The following is a 15,845-nucleotide window of genomic DNA, read 5'->3' as shown; positions in this document are numbered from 1 at the left end:
TCCCTAAATCCTCTCATGGGTACAATGTAGGGAAAGAGGGTTGGGTGTTTAGAAAGAGTATAGGAGACTTTGTGCTTAGTGTCTCAAATGTCTCACTATTACAAAGCATTGATCATTTTGGGTTTTGCTTATCTCTTTGTTTGTTTTAGGAGTACTAATTTCATAATATCTTGTCCCAGGAGCTTCTGTGTACAAGACATTCAGATCTTTGTTTCCTATTTTCACTTAATTATTTCAATAAAAAGGCATAATCACTCTCAAAATGTTTTTTTAATTTTTATGGGTACATAATAGGTGTATATATTTATAGGGTATATGAGATGTTTTGATACAAGTGTGCAACACATTATAATTACATCATGGAAAATGGGGTATCTATCACCGCAAGCATTTATCCTTTGTGTTATAAAAAAATCCAATTATACTCCTTTGGTTATTTTTGAATGTACAATTAAATTATTATTGACTATAGTCACCCTGTTGTGCTATCAAATACTAGATCTTATTCAATCTATATTTTGGACCCATTAACCATTCCCACCACCCCCTTAACCACCCACTTCCCTTCCCAGGACCTGGTCACCTTCCTTCTACTCTCTAACTCTGTTAGTTCAGTTGTTTTGATTTTTAGGTTCCACAAATGAGTGAGAACTTCCGATGTTTGTCTTTCTGTGCTTGGCTTATTTCACTTAACAGAATAGCCTCCAGTTCCATCCATGTTGTTGCAAATGACAGGATCTCATTCTTTTTATGGCTGAATAGTATATAAGTATCACATTTCTTTATCCATTCATCTGTTGATGGACACGTAGGTTGCTTCCAAATCTTGGCTATTGTAAACAATGTTGCAACAAACACAGGAGTGCAAATATCTGTTTTATATACTAATTTCCTTTCTTTGAGGTATATACCCAGCAGTGGGATTGCTTGTACATATGGTATTTTTAGTTTTTTGAGGGACCTCCAAACTGTTCTACATAGTGATTGTACCAATTTACATTCCTACCAACAGTGTATGAGGATTCCTTTTCTCCACATTCTTACTAGAATTTGTTATTGCCTGTCTTTTGGATTCAAGCCATTTTAACTGGGAAGAGATGATATCTCATTGTAGTTTTGATGAGCATTTCTCTGATAATCAATGATATTGAACACCTTTTTGTATGGCTGTTTGCTATTTGTGTGTCTTCTTTTGAGAAATATCTATTTAAATACTTTGCCCATTTTTTGATCAGATTATTAGATTTTTTTCCTATAAATTGTTTGAGTTCCTTATATATTCTGGTTATTAATCCCTTGTCAGATGTAGAGTTTGCAAATGTTTTCTCCCATTCTTTTGGTTGTCTCTTCACTTTATTGTTTCCTTTGCTGTGCAGAAGCTGTTTAACTTGGTGTGATTCCATTTGTCTATTTTTGCTTTGGTTGCCTGTGCTTGTAGGGCATTACTCAATAAATTTTTGCTCAGGCCAGTGCCCTAGAGAGTTTCTTCAATGTTTTCCTTTAGTAGTTTCACAGTTTGAGGTCACAGATTTAAATCTTTAATCCATCCTGATTTAATTTTTGTATATGGTGAGGGCTAGGGGTCTAGTTTCATTCTTCTGCATATGGATATCCAGTTTTCTCAGCACCATTTCTTGAAGAGCCTGTCTTTTCCCCAGTGTATGTTCTTGGCACCTTTGTTGAAAATGAGTTCAGTAGGTGTGTGGGTTTATTTCTCTATTCTGTTTCATTGGTCTCTGTGTCTGTTTTTATGTCAGTACCATACTGTTTTTTTTTTTTTTTTTTTGAGACGGAGTCTCGCTCTGTCGCCCAGGCTGGAGTGCAGTGGCGCGATCTCGGCTCACTGCAAGCTCCGCCTCCCGGGTTCACGCCATTCTCCTGCCTCAGCCTCTCCAAGTAGCTGGGACTACAGGCGCCCGCCACCACGCCCGGCTAATTTTTTGTATTTTTTAGTAGAGACGGGGTTTCACTGTGGTCTCGATCTCCTGACCTCGTGATCCACCCGCCTCGGCCTCCCAAAGTGCTGGGATTACAAGCGTGAGCCACCGCGCCCGGCCTGTTTTTTTTACTATAACTCTGGAAGATAATTTGAAGTCAGGTAATGTAATTCCTCCAGTTTTGTTCTTTTTGCTTAGGATATCTTAGGCTGTTCTGAGTCTTTTTTGGTTCCATATAAATTTTAGGATTTTTTTTTTCTATTTCTATAAAGAATGTCATTGGTATTTTGATAGGAATTAATTGGTTTGGGTAGTATGAACATCTTCACAATAATCATTCTTCCAATCCATGAACATGGGGTAATTTTCCATTTTGGGGTTTCCTCTTCAATTTCTTTCATCAGTATTTTATAGTTTTCATTATAGAGATCTTTCACTTTGGTTAAGTTGATTCCTAGGTATTTAATTTTATCTGTGCCTAATGTTAATGGGATACTTTTAAAATTTCTTTTCCAAGATTGTTCACTGTTGACATATAGAAATGCTACTAAGTTTTGTATGTTGATTTTGTATCCTGCAACTTTACTAAATTTTTTATCAGTTCTAATAGTTTTTTGTAGTCCTCACATTTCTCCAAATATAACATAATATCATCTGCAGACAAAGATAAATTGAGTTCTTCTTTTCTAATTTGGATGCCCTTTATTTATTTCTCTTGTCTGATTGTTCCAGCTAGGACTTCCAGTACTGTGTTGAATAACAGTGGTGAAATGGGGCATCCTTGTTGTGTTGCAAATCTTACAAGAAAGCCTTTCAGGTTTTCCCCACTCAGTATGATACTAGCTGTGGGTGTATCATATATGCCTTTTATTATGTTGAAGTATATTCCTTCTATACCTAATTTTTTTGAGGGTTTTTATCATGAAGGGAGGTTAATTGTATCAAATGCTTTTTCAGCATTAATTGAAATGATCATATGGTTTTTGTCCTTCATTCTATTGGTATGATGTATCACACTGATTGATTTGCATATGTGGAATCATCCTTGCATCCCAGGGATAAATCCCACTTGGTCATAAAGAATGATCTTTTTAATGTATTGTTGAATTTGGTTTGCTGGTATTTTGCTGAGGATTTTTGTATCAATATTCATCATAGATACTGGCCTGTAGGTTTCTTTTTTTTGATGTGTCTTTGTCTGGTTTTGGTATCAGGGTAATACTGGCCTCACAGAATGAGTTTGGAAGCACTCCCTCCTTCTCTATTTTTTGGAATAGTTTGAGTAGGATTGGTATTAGTTCTTCTTTAAATGTTTGGTAGAATTCAGCAGTGAAGGCCTTGGGTCCTGGACTTTTCTTTATGGGAGACTTTTCATTATGGCTTAAGTCTCATTACTTGTTATTGGTCTGTTCAGGTTTTTTATTTCTTCATGGTTCAGTGTTGATAGGTTATATGTGTCTAGGAATCTGTCCATTTCTTCCAGATTTTCCAATTTGTTGGCACGTAGTTGCTCATTGCTACTGATGATCCTTTGAGTTTCTGAAGTATTCATTGTAATGTCTCCTCTTTCATCTCTGAATTTATTTATTTGGATGTTCTCTCTTTTTTTCTTAATTAGTCTGGCTAAAGGTTTGTCAATTTTGCTTAACCTTTCAAAAACACAACTTTTTGTTTCATTGATCTGCATTGTTTTCATTTCAATTTTATTTGTTTCTGCTATGATCTTTACTATTTGTTTTATTCTAAACAAGACAAGATTAGGTTTGGTTTACTCTTCCTTTTCTAGTTCCTTAAGATGCATTGTTAGTTTTTTTTATTATTATTTGAAGTTTTTCTTCTTTTTTCATGTAGCCACTTATAGCTCTAAACTTCCCTCTTAGTACTGCTTTTGCTGTCTCCCATAGGTTTTTGCATGTTGTGTTTCCATTATTTTTTCAAGGAATTTTTCAATTTCCTTTTTAATTTCTTCATTGACCCACTGGTCATTCAGGAGCATATAGTTTATGCTTGTATTGGTATTGTTTCCAAAATTCTTCTCGTTATTGATTTCTGGTTTTATTTCATTGTCATCAGAGAAATCTTGATATTATTTTAATTTTTTGAATAATTTAAGAATTGTTTTGTGACCCAACATGTGGGCTATCCTTGAGAATGATTTAAGTGTTAGGAAAAGAATATATATTCTGCAGCCATTGGATGAAATGTTCTGTAAATATCTATTAGATTCATTTGGTCTATGGCACAGATTAAGTCTGATATTTCTTTGTCGATTTTCTGTCGGAAAATCTATCGAATACTAAAAGTAGGGTGTTAAAGTCTCCAGCTATTATTGTATTGGGGTCTGTCTCTAATAATATTTGCTTTATATATCTGGATGCTCCAGTGTTGGGTGCATATATATTTAAAATTGTTATATCCTTTTGCTGAATTGACCCCTTTATCACCACATAGTTTCCTGTTACCTCAGTTGTTGTCTTGAAATCTATTCTGTCTGATATAAATATAGCTATTCCTTCTCTTTTTTGGTTTCCTTTGGCATGGAATATCTTTTTCTACCCCTTTACTTTCAGTCTATGTGTGTCTTTATAGATGAAGTATATTTTGGGTAGGCAAAAGACTACTGAGTATTGCTTTTTTTTTTTTTTTTTTTGAGATGGAGTCTTGCTCTGTCACCAGGCTGGAGTGCAGTGGCGTGATCTTGGCTCACTGCAATCTCTGCCTCCCAGGTGCAAGTGATCTCATGCCTCAGCCTCCCAAGTAGCTGGTATTACAGGCATGCACCACCACACCCAGCTAATTTTTGTACTTTTAGTAGAGATGGGGTTTCACCATGTTGGGCAGGATGGTCTCAATCTCCTGACCTCGTGATCTGCCCATCTCCACCTCCCAAAGTGCTGGGAATACAGGTGTAACACACCATGCCCAGCCTGTTTTTTGTTGTTGTTGTTGTAGTTGTTTGTTTGTTTGTTTGTTTTCATCTATTCAGCTAGTCTATGTCTTTTGATTGGAAAGCTTAGTCCATTTACATTCAATGTTATTTTTATAAACAAGGTCTTACTCCTGGCATCTTGTTATTTGTTTTCTGGTCTTCCTTCTTTCTTTCCTTCCTGTCTTCCTTTTAGTGAAGATTATTTTCTCTGACAATATGTTTTAGTTTCTTGCTTTTTATTTTTTGTGTACCTGTCGTATGTTTTTTGGATTGAGGTTACTATGAGGCTTGCAAATACTATCTTATAATCTATTATTTTCAGCCAATAACAACTTAGCACTGTTTACATAAACAAACAAGCAAGCAAAAAGAAAATGAATAAACACTCTCTGCCTTAACTTCATTCTATCACTTTTTAACTTTGTGTTGTTTCTATTCATATCTTATTGTACTGCCTATGTCTTGAAAAGTTGTTGTAGCTATTATTTTTGATTGGTTCATCATTTAGTCTTTTTCCTTAAGATAAGAGTAGTTTACATATAACAGTACAGTATTATAATGTTCTGTGTTTTTCTGTGTATCTACTACTAAGACTGAGTTTTGTACCTTTGGATGATTTCTTCTTGCTCATTAACATTCTTTTCATTCTGATTAAAGTACTCCCTTAGCATTTCTTACAGGACAGGTCTTGTGTTAATGTAATCCCTCAGCTTTTTTGGTCTGGAAAGATCTTATTTCTTCTTCGTGTTTGAAGGATATTTCTGCTGACTATACTATTCTAGGATAAAAGTTTTTTTTTTTTTTTTTTCCTTCAGCACTTTAAATATGTCACCCCACTCTCTCCTGGCCTGTAGGTTTCCACTGAAAAATTTGCTGCCAGACATATTAGAGCTCCATTGTATGTGTTTGTTTTATTTTCTCTTGCTGCTTTTAGGATCTTTTCTTTATTCTTGACCTTTGGGAGTTTGGTTATGAAATGCCTTTAGGTAGTCTTCTTTGGGTTAAATCTGCTTAGTGTTCTATAACCTTCTTGTACTTGGATATTGATGTCTTTCTTTAGGTTTGGAATGTTCTGTATTATTATCTATTTGAATAAATTTTTTATCCCTATCTCTTTCTCTACCTCCTCTTTAAGGTCAATTACTCTTAGATTTGCCATTTTGAGACTATTTTCTACATCTTACAGACATGTTTTGTTGGTTTTTTCTTTTTTCTTTTGTCTCATCTGTGTATTTTCAAAAGCCTGTCTTCAAGCTTACTAATTATTTCTTCTGCTATCAACAGACTCTGATGCATTCTTCAGTTTGTCAATTGCATTTTTCAGCTCCAGAATTTCTGCTTGATTCTTTTAAATTATTTTAATCTATTTGTTAAATTTATCTGATAGGATTCAGAATTCCTTCTCTATGTTATCTTCAATTTCTTTGAGTTTCCTCAAAACAGCTATTTTGAGTTCTCTGTCTGAAAGGTCACCTACTTCTGTTTCTCCGGGATTGATCCTTGGTGCCTTATTTAGTTACTTTCTTAAAGTCATGTTTTCTTGGGCAGCCTTGATATTGTAGATGAGCGTATGTGTCTTGGCATTGAAGAGTTAGGTATTTATTGTAGTCTTTGCAGTTTGGGCTTGTTTGTATTCATCCTTCCTGGGAAGGCTTTCCAGATACTCAAAAAAAAAAAAAAAAAAAAAAAGACTTTGTTGTTGTGATCTAAGCTGTATCTACTTTAGGCACCCCAAGCTAGCAATGCTCTGGTTCCTGTAGACTCATAGAGTCTTGAACACGATCCAGAATTCTCTGGATTACCAGACAGAGAATCTTGTTCTCTTGCTTTACATTCTCCCAAAGTCTCTCTGTTCTGAGCCACCTAGAGCTGGGGGTGGAGTGACACAAGCACTCCTTTGGCCACCAGCACTAGGATTGTGCTGAGTCAGATCTGAAGCCAGCACAGCACTGAATCTCATCCAAGGTTTTCTATAACCACTCCCTGGCTGCTGTCTATGTTTGCTCAAGGCCCTGGGGCTCCCAAATCAGTAGATGGCAAAGCCAGCCATGCCTGTGTCCTTCCCTTCAGGGTGGCAAGCTTCCCATTCTCCAGACAGGTCCAGTGGTGCCGTCCAGAAGCGAGGGACTAGTGTCAAAAACCTTAGAAGTCTACCTGGTGTTCTACTGTACTGCAGCTGAGCTGACATTCATACCACAAGATGCAGTTCTTCCCACTCTTCCCTACACTTTCCAAAGGCAGAGAAGCCTCACCCTGGGCACTGCCACCACAAGCCCACAGTGAGTACTGCCAGACTGCCACCAATGTACCCTTAAGGCCCAAGGGCTCTTCAGTCAGTTTATGCTGAATGCTGCCTGGTCTGGGACTCGCCCTTCAGGGCAGTGAGCTCCCCTCTGGCCCAGAGCAGGTTCAGAAATGCCATCCAAGAGCCAAATGTTGGGATTGGGGACACCAAAAGCCCACTGTGGCCAGAGCTGGTACCTAAGGTGCAAGACAAAGTCACCTGTACATTTCTCTCCACTTTTCTCAAACAGAAAAATCCTTTCCCCAGAGCCACCACAGTTGAGAATGTGCTGAGGCTCACCTGAAGCCAGCAAGTCTCAGAGTATCACCAAGGCCCACAATGTTCTGGATTGTTTACCCGGTTATGAATGCTGGTTATTTAGGGTCCAATGGCTTTTCAAGTTAGCAGGACTGCCAGGACTGTGTTCTTCTTTTCAGGGCAACAGGTTCCCTTTTAGCCCATGGTGTGTCTAGAAATGTCATCCATGAGCTAGGGCCTCACATCTCTAATGGGTTCCCTATCCTGCTGTGGTTGAGCTGGTATCCAAGATGCAAGACAAAGTCCTCCCCACTCTGCCCTCTTCTCTCCTCAAGCAGAATGAAGGGGTCTCTTTTGGAGCTGCAATCTGTGCAGCCTCTGGTTAGGGGAGGAGTGATGCCAGCACTTCCTTAACCACCCCAACTGATGTCTCAGTAGGTCTAATTCCCCCCACAGTCCACTGGCTCTGGGCCCATTTCAGCATTAGGACTCACTTAGGAGTTGCAGTTCTTGTGGCCCAGGCTGCCTTTGGAATTTATTTGAGGCCCCAGAGCACTTTAGCCCACAGGGGCAAGGCTTGTGGGAACTTATGTTCCCATGCTGGGATCGGCAATTCTTCTCAGTCTTGGGCTGGTTTAAATGCCCCCTCCGTGGCTGGGTGTCATGTGAGTTTGGTCTGTTTTTTACATTCTACTTGAACAAGGCACCACTGAGTCAATGTCTCATAATTACTCCACTCTTCCTCTCCCCAGAGCATAGAAATGCTTCACACCATGCACCACTGCAAGTGGTTTGAGGAGGGGGCGGCATTGGCGCGATTCAGGACTGTTTCTCCTGTCTCTTCTGTGCCTCTTTCAGTGATATGAAGTTAAAACCAGGTACTGTGAGTGCTCACATGATTATTGGATCTTATGAAGGTGCTTTTGTGTGTGTATAGATAGTTCTTAAATTGGTGTCCTCGTTGGAGGGACAATTAGTGGAGCCCTCCAGTCCACCATCTTGCTTCCGAAGAATTATCTCTAAATGTTGATGGATGTAGTCACCTTTGGGAGAAATGAGTTTGTTCTGAGAATGTTTATGTGAGATGAATAGTTACTAGTATTTTCCAGTCATTAATTAAAATAAAAAATTAATAAAATGAAAAAGTAAAATATTTTCTAAAACAAGAAACTGAATATAAAGTTTCTAAAAATATGATTACTTTATTTAGCATTCAACAAATATATATTGGGGCCTACAATGCAAAAGATACTGCCCCGGATGCCATGCAAGATTCTAAGAAAGCCTACAATATACTCTTTCCCTTCAAAGATTTTATAAACTGGAAGAGATAGAAGTAGAATAATTAGGCTACCAAAATATGCAATATTAAGCAGACAATGATCATGGTAAAAAGCAGGTGCAAACTAAGTTTTATAGGGTTTCAGAGAAGGAATTGATTCCACTGCATTTGAGCAAAATTACTCTTGGGGGAGCTAGGTAAAGCAAAGAATATAAATAAAGGGGCAGAAATTGGAAATTACTGGGAAATCTTGAGCCATCACATTTGATTAGAAAATAGATTAATTTTAGGACAGTACTGAGAATTGAGCCCTGAAAGATCTTTTAGGACCTTAAATGCCATTTTAAAGATTAGTTTAATTTAGCAGAGAGGTGAAACCAGCAGACTCATCAGAAGTGGGCTTTAAGAAGACCAGTTTGCCAAGGTGGGTGGATCATTTGAGGTCAGGAGTTTGAGACCAGCCTGGCCAACATAATGAAGCCCCATCTTTACTAAAAATACAAAAAATTAGCCGGGCGTGGTGGCGGGTGCCTGTAATCCCAGCTACTTGGGAGGCTGAGGCAGGAGAATTGCTTGAACCTGGCAGAGGTGACAGTGAGCCAAGATCACGCCACTGCACTCCAGCCTGGGTGACAGAGCGAGACTCTGTCTCAGAAAAAAATTTTAAAAAAAAGAAGATCAGTTTGTCTGAGTGTGTTAGATAATTGGAAAAAGAGAAAACAAAATCAAGGAAACAATCACCAAACAGGCTATTGCAAGCATCCAAGCAGAAAGGATAAACTACACATTCAGGTGAGATCAACTACAGTGGAAAGCAGGGAGTAGAGCCAAGAGCCAGTGCAGAAAACAACCAAACAAACAGAAAAAGTAAGTTAAATAAACAGAGTGATGCAATGCAGAAGCAAATGTTTTTAGTTTGCATGACTAAGGTAATGTTTATACCATTTACAAAAGTAAAGAGGCTGAAAAGACTGAGTCTGTTTCAAGAGGGGAATGATTTGGGTATTGAACACTCTGGGTTAAGATGCCACCAGTATACCAAAGGAAAAATCCAGCAGGTAGAATTGAGGGACTATGATCCAGGAGGCAAGAGACCTCTGGAGGCAAGGATTTGGGAGTCATTTCTATAGAGGTAAAGTAGTCACCAAAACCATGGCAGTGCATGAGACAAGGGGTGGGGGGGGTGGAGTAAAGGAAAAAAAAGGAGGAGAGGAGAAGAATCTCAGGAATGCCAAGGAGGCATCATTTACAAAACTTGAGAAAAACTGTCCTTGGCTGCAAGAGAACTACTACTGTAGTGTAGCAGAAAGCATTCATTTCAAGAAGCAAGGGGATGTTAGCAGTGTCCCATGCCCTGTAGTGTGGGAAGGGTGAGAGTAAGACTGAGAAAGAAAGAAAAAACTGACTTGGACGATTTGAGAGTCATCAATGGTGAAATCGTTACACCACCAATTATGTTTCAATATTGCAATTTGACCAGAAGTAAGATCCCAATCAGAATTGCAATCTGCAGATTGGAATGAGATGAGGTGAGAAAGAGGAGCCAGCCAGCAGGCTATTAATCTAACAATTCTAAAAGGAAGTAAAAGAGAGGTGGAGTGCACATTGAGAGGGCATTGTGTGGGAAAGACTGAGAGTCCTTCTTACAGAAAGGGAAAGGGGTGAGACTGAAATTACCCAAGAGGAGATCACTGAGTGGTATTTGATCATCAGCCCAGGTCGGGGCCTTCAATTTGACAAGGAGAACAAACCTTCCCCAGATGCCAAAGGAAAGGAAGAGAGTAAAGAACAAAGGAACATTTTGAGATGGAGAGGAATAGTGAGCGGGGAATGTTAGGTAACTAGAGCACCCTAATGGCGCTGGTTCTGGGTTCTTCTTCCTCAATGCAAGCCCGCCAAAGGAAAAACCAATCAGAAAGAGGTGTTTTTCCCGCCTCGCTCTAAGCCCCACCCCACCCAATCACAAACATCCACGCAGCCCTCCTGGGCATAAAAGAAGCAAACCCCCCACCGCTCCCTCTCTCTCTCTCTCCTGCCCAGCCCAGCCTGCTGCCTCCAATAAAGATCTCTTGGCCAAGCCGGTGTGCCGTGATCTTAAGTCTGAGCGTCACTCTTTCAGGGAAGATGGATATTTCCAATGCAGAGGGGGATCTGGTGGCATTTTAGAGAGCTAGGTGGGGAGAGTGAGTCTGAAGATTTGAGAATCATGGAGAAGCTTTAAAACAACCCCTAGGCTGGTGTCAGAGGACACAATAAGAGTAACAAGTAAGGAAGTAAAAGGCTGGTAAGCAGCAGCATAGTTGATTCTCTCTCTCTCTCTGTGTGTGTGTGTGTGTGTGTGTGTGTGTGTGTGTGTGTCTGCCTGTCTGTCTGTCTCTCTCTCTCTCTCTTTCTCTCTCTCTCTGTCTGCCTGTCTCTTTCTGGGCTCCTGGACTCTCAGGCTCCTGTGGGCCTTGACTTTCAGATTGGTGACTGCTGCCAGCCAGACTTCAAAGACGCAGAGTTGGAACTCCAAGGTTGGCAATTCCAGGCGCTAAGACCATGCCACCTGAGATTGCTGGGAGAGGCTTTCCCAGGCCCCTCCTGCAAGAAAACAGACACCAAAGAACAAGGTAAAGAAGTATGGAAAAACAGGGTTGGACCCTATCCATCTTTTTACTACTCACTGCACTAAAATGTCAGAATCGGGGAAATGCCTGACCTCATTTTTTTGGGAGGAATGAGGCATATATCAAAATACATAAATCCTAAAAAGCTCATTGTGAAGGGCAGAGTCCTAATAATTTGTATTTTGATAGCTTTTAAATATTTTTCAAATGGGTGTTTCCAGGAGTAAGGTAAATAGTCCCATTTTTGTGGGGCTTTTGATTAAATTCCAAACATATCAATGTTCTGGGGTGTGTCCAGTGACTGATACCTCTCAGCAGGTTTGCCAAGAAAGTGCAAATGTGAGTCTCAGGGAAACAAGGAAACCATTCTCCCAGTAGCAAGTTGCAGGGCTGTGCAAGGGAGAAATGTGCAGACTTTTGTCTCCCCAGTGAAGAAGAGATTAGAATTAGAATGGAATAAATTGTCAATGTGAGCAAGAGCTGTTACTATGTAACAATAACACTTTGTGTTCCATTCAAAGAATTGCAAGCCCTTTGACATGCCCTGAGCTCTTACTTTCTCTCTGGACTCCAAGAAGGGACTTGCTAAGCGCATCCCAGGTCCAGAGAGAAGCTGCCTGCACCCCCCACCCCCTACCCCCCCGCCACCACTAACTTACTGTGCCTCACTCTTTGCTCCTTCTTCACCAGTTACTCTCCTTCCAATCCTTTTAGCCCACTTCTGCTCAGCCTCCATCACCAAACAGTCCATTTCTGCCTGGAGGAGGAAACAAGACTACACTGAGCACACAAAAAGACATTTGCTTATTGAGATTGTAATGAGATCCTCACAAAAGTTGTGTAGACAAGTGATAGTCAAAATATTTAACAATACATTTGACACGGTCATCAGCCACCCAGAAACTATCGAAGTTTTACTGAAGCAGAGTGGATTCACCCACTGTGGTAGGCATTACTTCTTATTTGCTGGACTGTGGAAAGGTCCCAGGACAGGGTAGGGCATGAGTACTCAGAGTAGCAGGAATAGGAGATACTTGAGTGGCAGTAACTTTTACCAACTGGGACAGAAGTATTTCAATGTTTCACCAACCAGTACTGCTGAATCTTAGCCATGACTTATGTCCATATAATAGATAAAAATTGGGCCATGGAGGTGTTAAATAACTCATCCAAAGCCACCCATTGAGTACTAGGATTGAGACCCAGTGACTCTACTGTGAGGCCTTTTCCACCACTCCCCACCTCACTGGCTCAATACCTCTTCTCCCTCATCTGTCTCTTTCTGCTTAGAGATGAGACTATGTAGTAGTCTGGAGAGGGCATGCAAGGGCACCTGAAGACCCTCTCCCAGGAAAACTCTAAAGGTGTGTCTATTAACTCTCTGCTGTGGTCCCACTAAAAGTTTTCTCCGTAGTAGCAAGGTCAGGGGAGGAGACTGAAAAGAAAGCCTATTATTTCCTCTTTTCCCCCTAATGAAGCAAGAACCTTGTTTCTTTTGTTCTTCATGATGTCCTCAGAGTACAGCACGTGATTGATTCCTAATACAATTTTGTCAAACGAATGAGTGAGTGAGTGAGTAAAAAGGTATTTCTTCCACTTCTATAGTACTTTATATTTCTGCAAAGTGCCTTTATACTTTATCTCATTGGACCCTCAAGGAGTGTTTAGAAACATTTTTATTTCAGTTTACTAATAAAGAAGCTCGGATGCAGAGAGGAACACTAATTATCACAATACTAACTGGGGTGGAGCCAGGATTGCGACTTGCCAGCTCCCTGTCCAGGGCCTTTTCTCCCACATTGCAGTATCCCCTAAATATGAATAAAAGTTAATATAATTGGAAAAATATGACGTTACTTATAATTTACAGCCTGTAATATACTTAGTGATGAGCAATGGCAAACAAGAGAGCTGGATCTGCTTCTCTCTCCTGTTTACCACCCCACTCCCACCGCAATTCACCAGATCCAAGCTAGTCCCTCACTCCCTCCAGGGCTCAACCTTGTGATCCTTGGGCAGCATCTGACTTCACCTCTTTGTGATTTTTTAGTGAATTTCCACAGGGAATTATGTTTTGTGAACTATGCCAGCTGGCATAGCCCTCCCTTGCACAGCACCCTCACTAAATTCAAATATGACACTTAAAGGAAAGAAAAGACTGCATCCATCTACCTAACTAGGGAAAATATCTACTCACCAACTCCCTCCATGAAGCCTTTAGAGGATAAGGGAATTGAGTGGCTTCATACAGTTGCCTTCTTCTCTGTTCTCTTTTTATCTATTACAGAAGTTTTCTAAGTGTGGTTTCTGTACCAGAAGCATTGGCATCACCTGGGAACTTGTTAGAAATGTGAATTCTAGGCTGGGCGCAGTGGCTCACACCTGTAATCCCAACACTTTGGGAGGCCAAGGCAGGCAGATCACAAGGTCAGGAGTTCAAGACCAGCCTGACCAACATGGTGAAACCTCATCTCTACTAAAAATACAAAAATTAGCCAGGTGTGGTGGTGCACACCTGTAATCCCAGCTACTCAGGAGGCTGAGGCAGAAGAATTGCCTGAACCCGGAAGGCAGAGGTTACAGTGAACCGAGATAGTGCTACTGCACTCCAGCCTGGGTGACAAAGCAAGACTCCATCTCAAAAAATAAAAAAAAGTAAAGAAATGGGAATTCCAGTGCCCCAGACCCACCAGAATTAGAAGTTCTGGGGGTAAAGTCCAGGGATTTGTGTTTTAAAAGCCCTGTCGGTGATTCTGGTGCATGCCAAAGCTTGAATAGTACTATTTTCTTATGTCCTGTTTTTTTCCTACCTAAGCCAAGGAGTCACTTACTTCCTGTTCCCAGAGGTCTTTGGGGACCCCTCTGCTCACTCAGTGCTCTAACCCTTCTTCTTTCCACATGAAAGCCTGTACTATGGTTTTGTTAATGACAATTTTAATTTACCTCCATGAAGTAAGGGCTGGAATAGATGATCTGGTGAGATTTTTTGAAATCTAGAAGCTCTGATTCTTCAGGGGAGCCATATCAAAGCAGATGGCTTAAAGAGGGCAAAGGAGGACTTCTGCCTTGTGAGTTTCTTTTTGCTGTAGGCCCCAGGACTGGAGTGAAGTGAGGACACAGGCCAGTTGCCAAGTATGGTTACAGCCCCAGGAGATCTTTGATGTTCTCCCCTTGCTGTCTAGGTCCCTGTTTTCAAGAATTTATCAGAATGACCCAGACTTAGTAAATCTGTTCTATGTACCTTGGACAAAATAACTGCTGAGTCAATCCTGTAAGGACTCTTGGATTGCCAGCCTAAAAACCTGTTTATAGTTGACTTCCTCTGGCAAATTGCTATGAGATGCAAAAAACAGCATCATCAATTTGGCACATACCGAACCATTCTCAGTATTTGCATTAGGTAGGTAGTCAATGCAAGAACAGATCACAAATATATTTTAAAAATCCAATTCCTGCCTCTCTGTCTCCCTCCCCTCTTGCCCTTTCTCCTATATTTTCCCAAATCCCTACCCCTGAAAAGATGACTTGAAGACTCAGCAGGAAGATGATTTTTCCACATTCTGAAATTCTGACAATTAAGAAAGATCCTAATCTCTGTTCAGTTGCCAGGCTCTGATATGCTTTTCCTGTTTAAGCATTCATAATCTACCACTCATTGATACCTCTTGCCAACCATAAAAATTACTTAACTCCTGACCTTTGTAAACTTTCCTCCCTCACAAGGTTCTTCAAGTTATGAAAGCACAGTAAGTGGATGGAGATGATTGGGTAGGATAAGACAAAAATGTTAGTCTCCACTGAAGATAACAGGCAAAGGTCCTAGAATTAAAGTTATGAGACATGAGTTCTAACCAGGCATTTGCCTCTGGTGACATCCTGAGATATTGGGGCAGGTTACTTCTCCATTGTGGGTCACTGCAAAACAAGGGGCTTCAGCAAAGCAGATCTCTAAGCTGTTTTCCAACTCTGATATGGTGACTAAGCAGGTATGACATAGATATGTCCTGTTTAGGAGTGTTAGTGTCCTTATCTGAAAACCCAGGTTTGGTGATAGCAGGTAGACTTCAACTTTTTGTCAATTGGTTTTCGCTGAGAGGAATGTGGGAAAGGGTGTAACAGTTGACTAACAGGTCTGCCATAGATGTGATAGGAAGAAACTCCCAGAGTTTTGTGTGTTTCTTTCATAGTTCTTTCGCCCTAGCAATAGTTGTATGCATGTATCTGTTTAGTGTATTTTAGCTGCCTAAAATGTAAGTGCCATCCCGTCATAGAGCCCTGTGCCTGACACAGAGCCTATTAGCTGATAGGTGCTCAATATTTTTTGAATAAATGAATGAGTCTAAATAGCTTAAGGACCGTATCTTGAGCATTTGGCCAACAGCAGGACAAGGCTCCACTAGTACTGGACTCACATAGTTAGAATAACCTCATTCCATTTGACCTTTAAGGGTCCTTGCCAAATCTGATTCTTATTTCCTCTATGACTGACCTCAGACCTTCAACCTCATAGGGGAAAGGGCAGTGGTGGTGGGAGGAGGAATTTTCC

The sequence above is a fragment of the Symphalangus syndactylus genome, chromosome 13, assembly GCF_028878055.3.
Source record: "Symphalangus syndactylus isolate Jambi chromosome 13, NHGRI_mSymSyn1-v2.1_pri, whole genome shotgun sequence".
NCBI classification, from domain to species: domain Eukaryota; kingdom Metazoa; phylum Chordata; class Mammalia; order Primates; family Hylobatidae; genus Symphalangus; species Symphalangus syndactylus.
Note: the sequence above shows the minus strand (reverse complement) of the source record.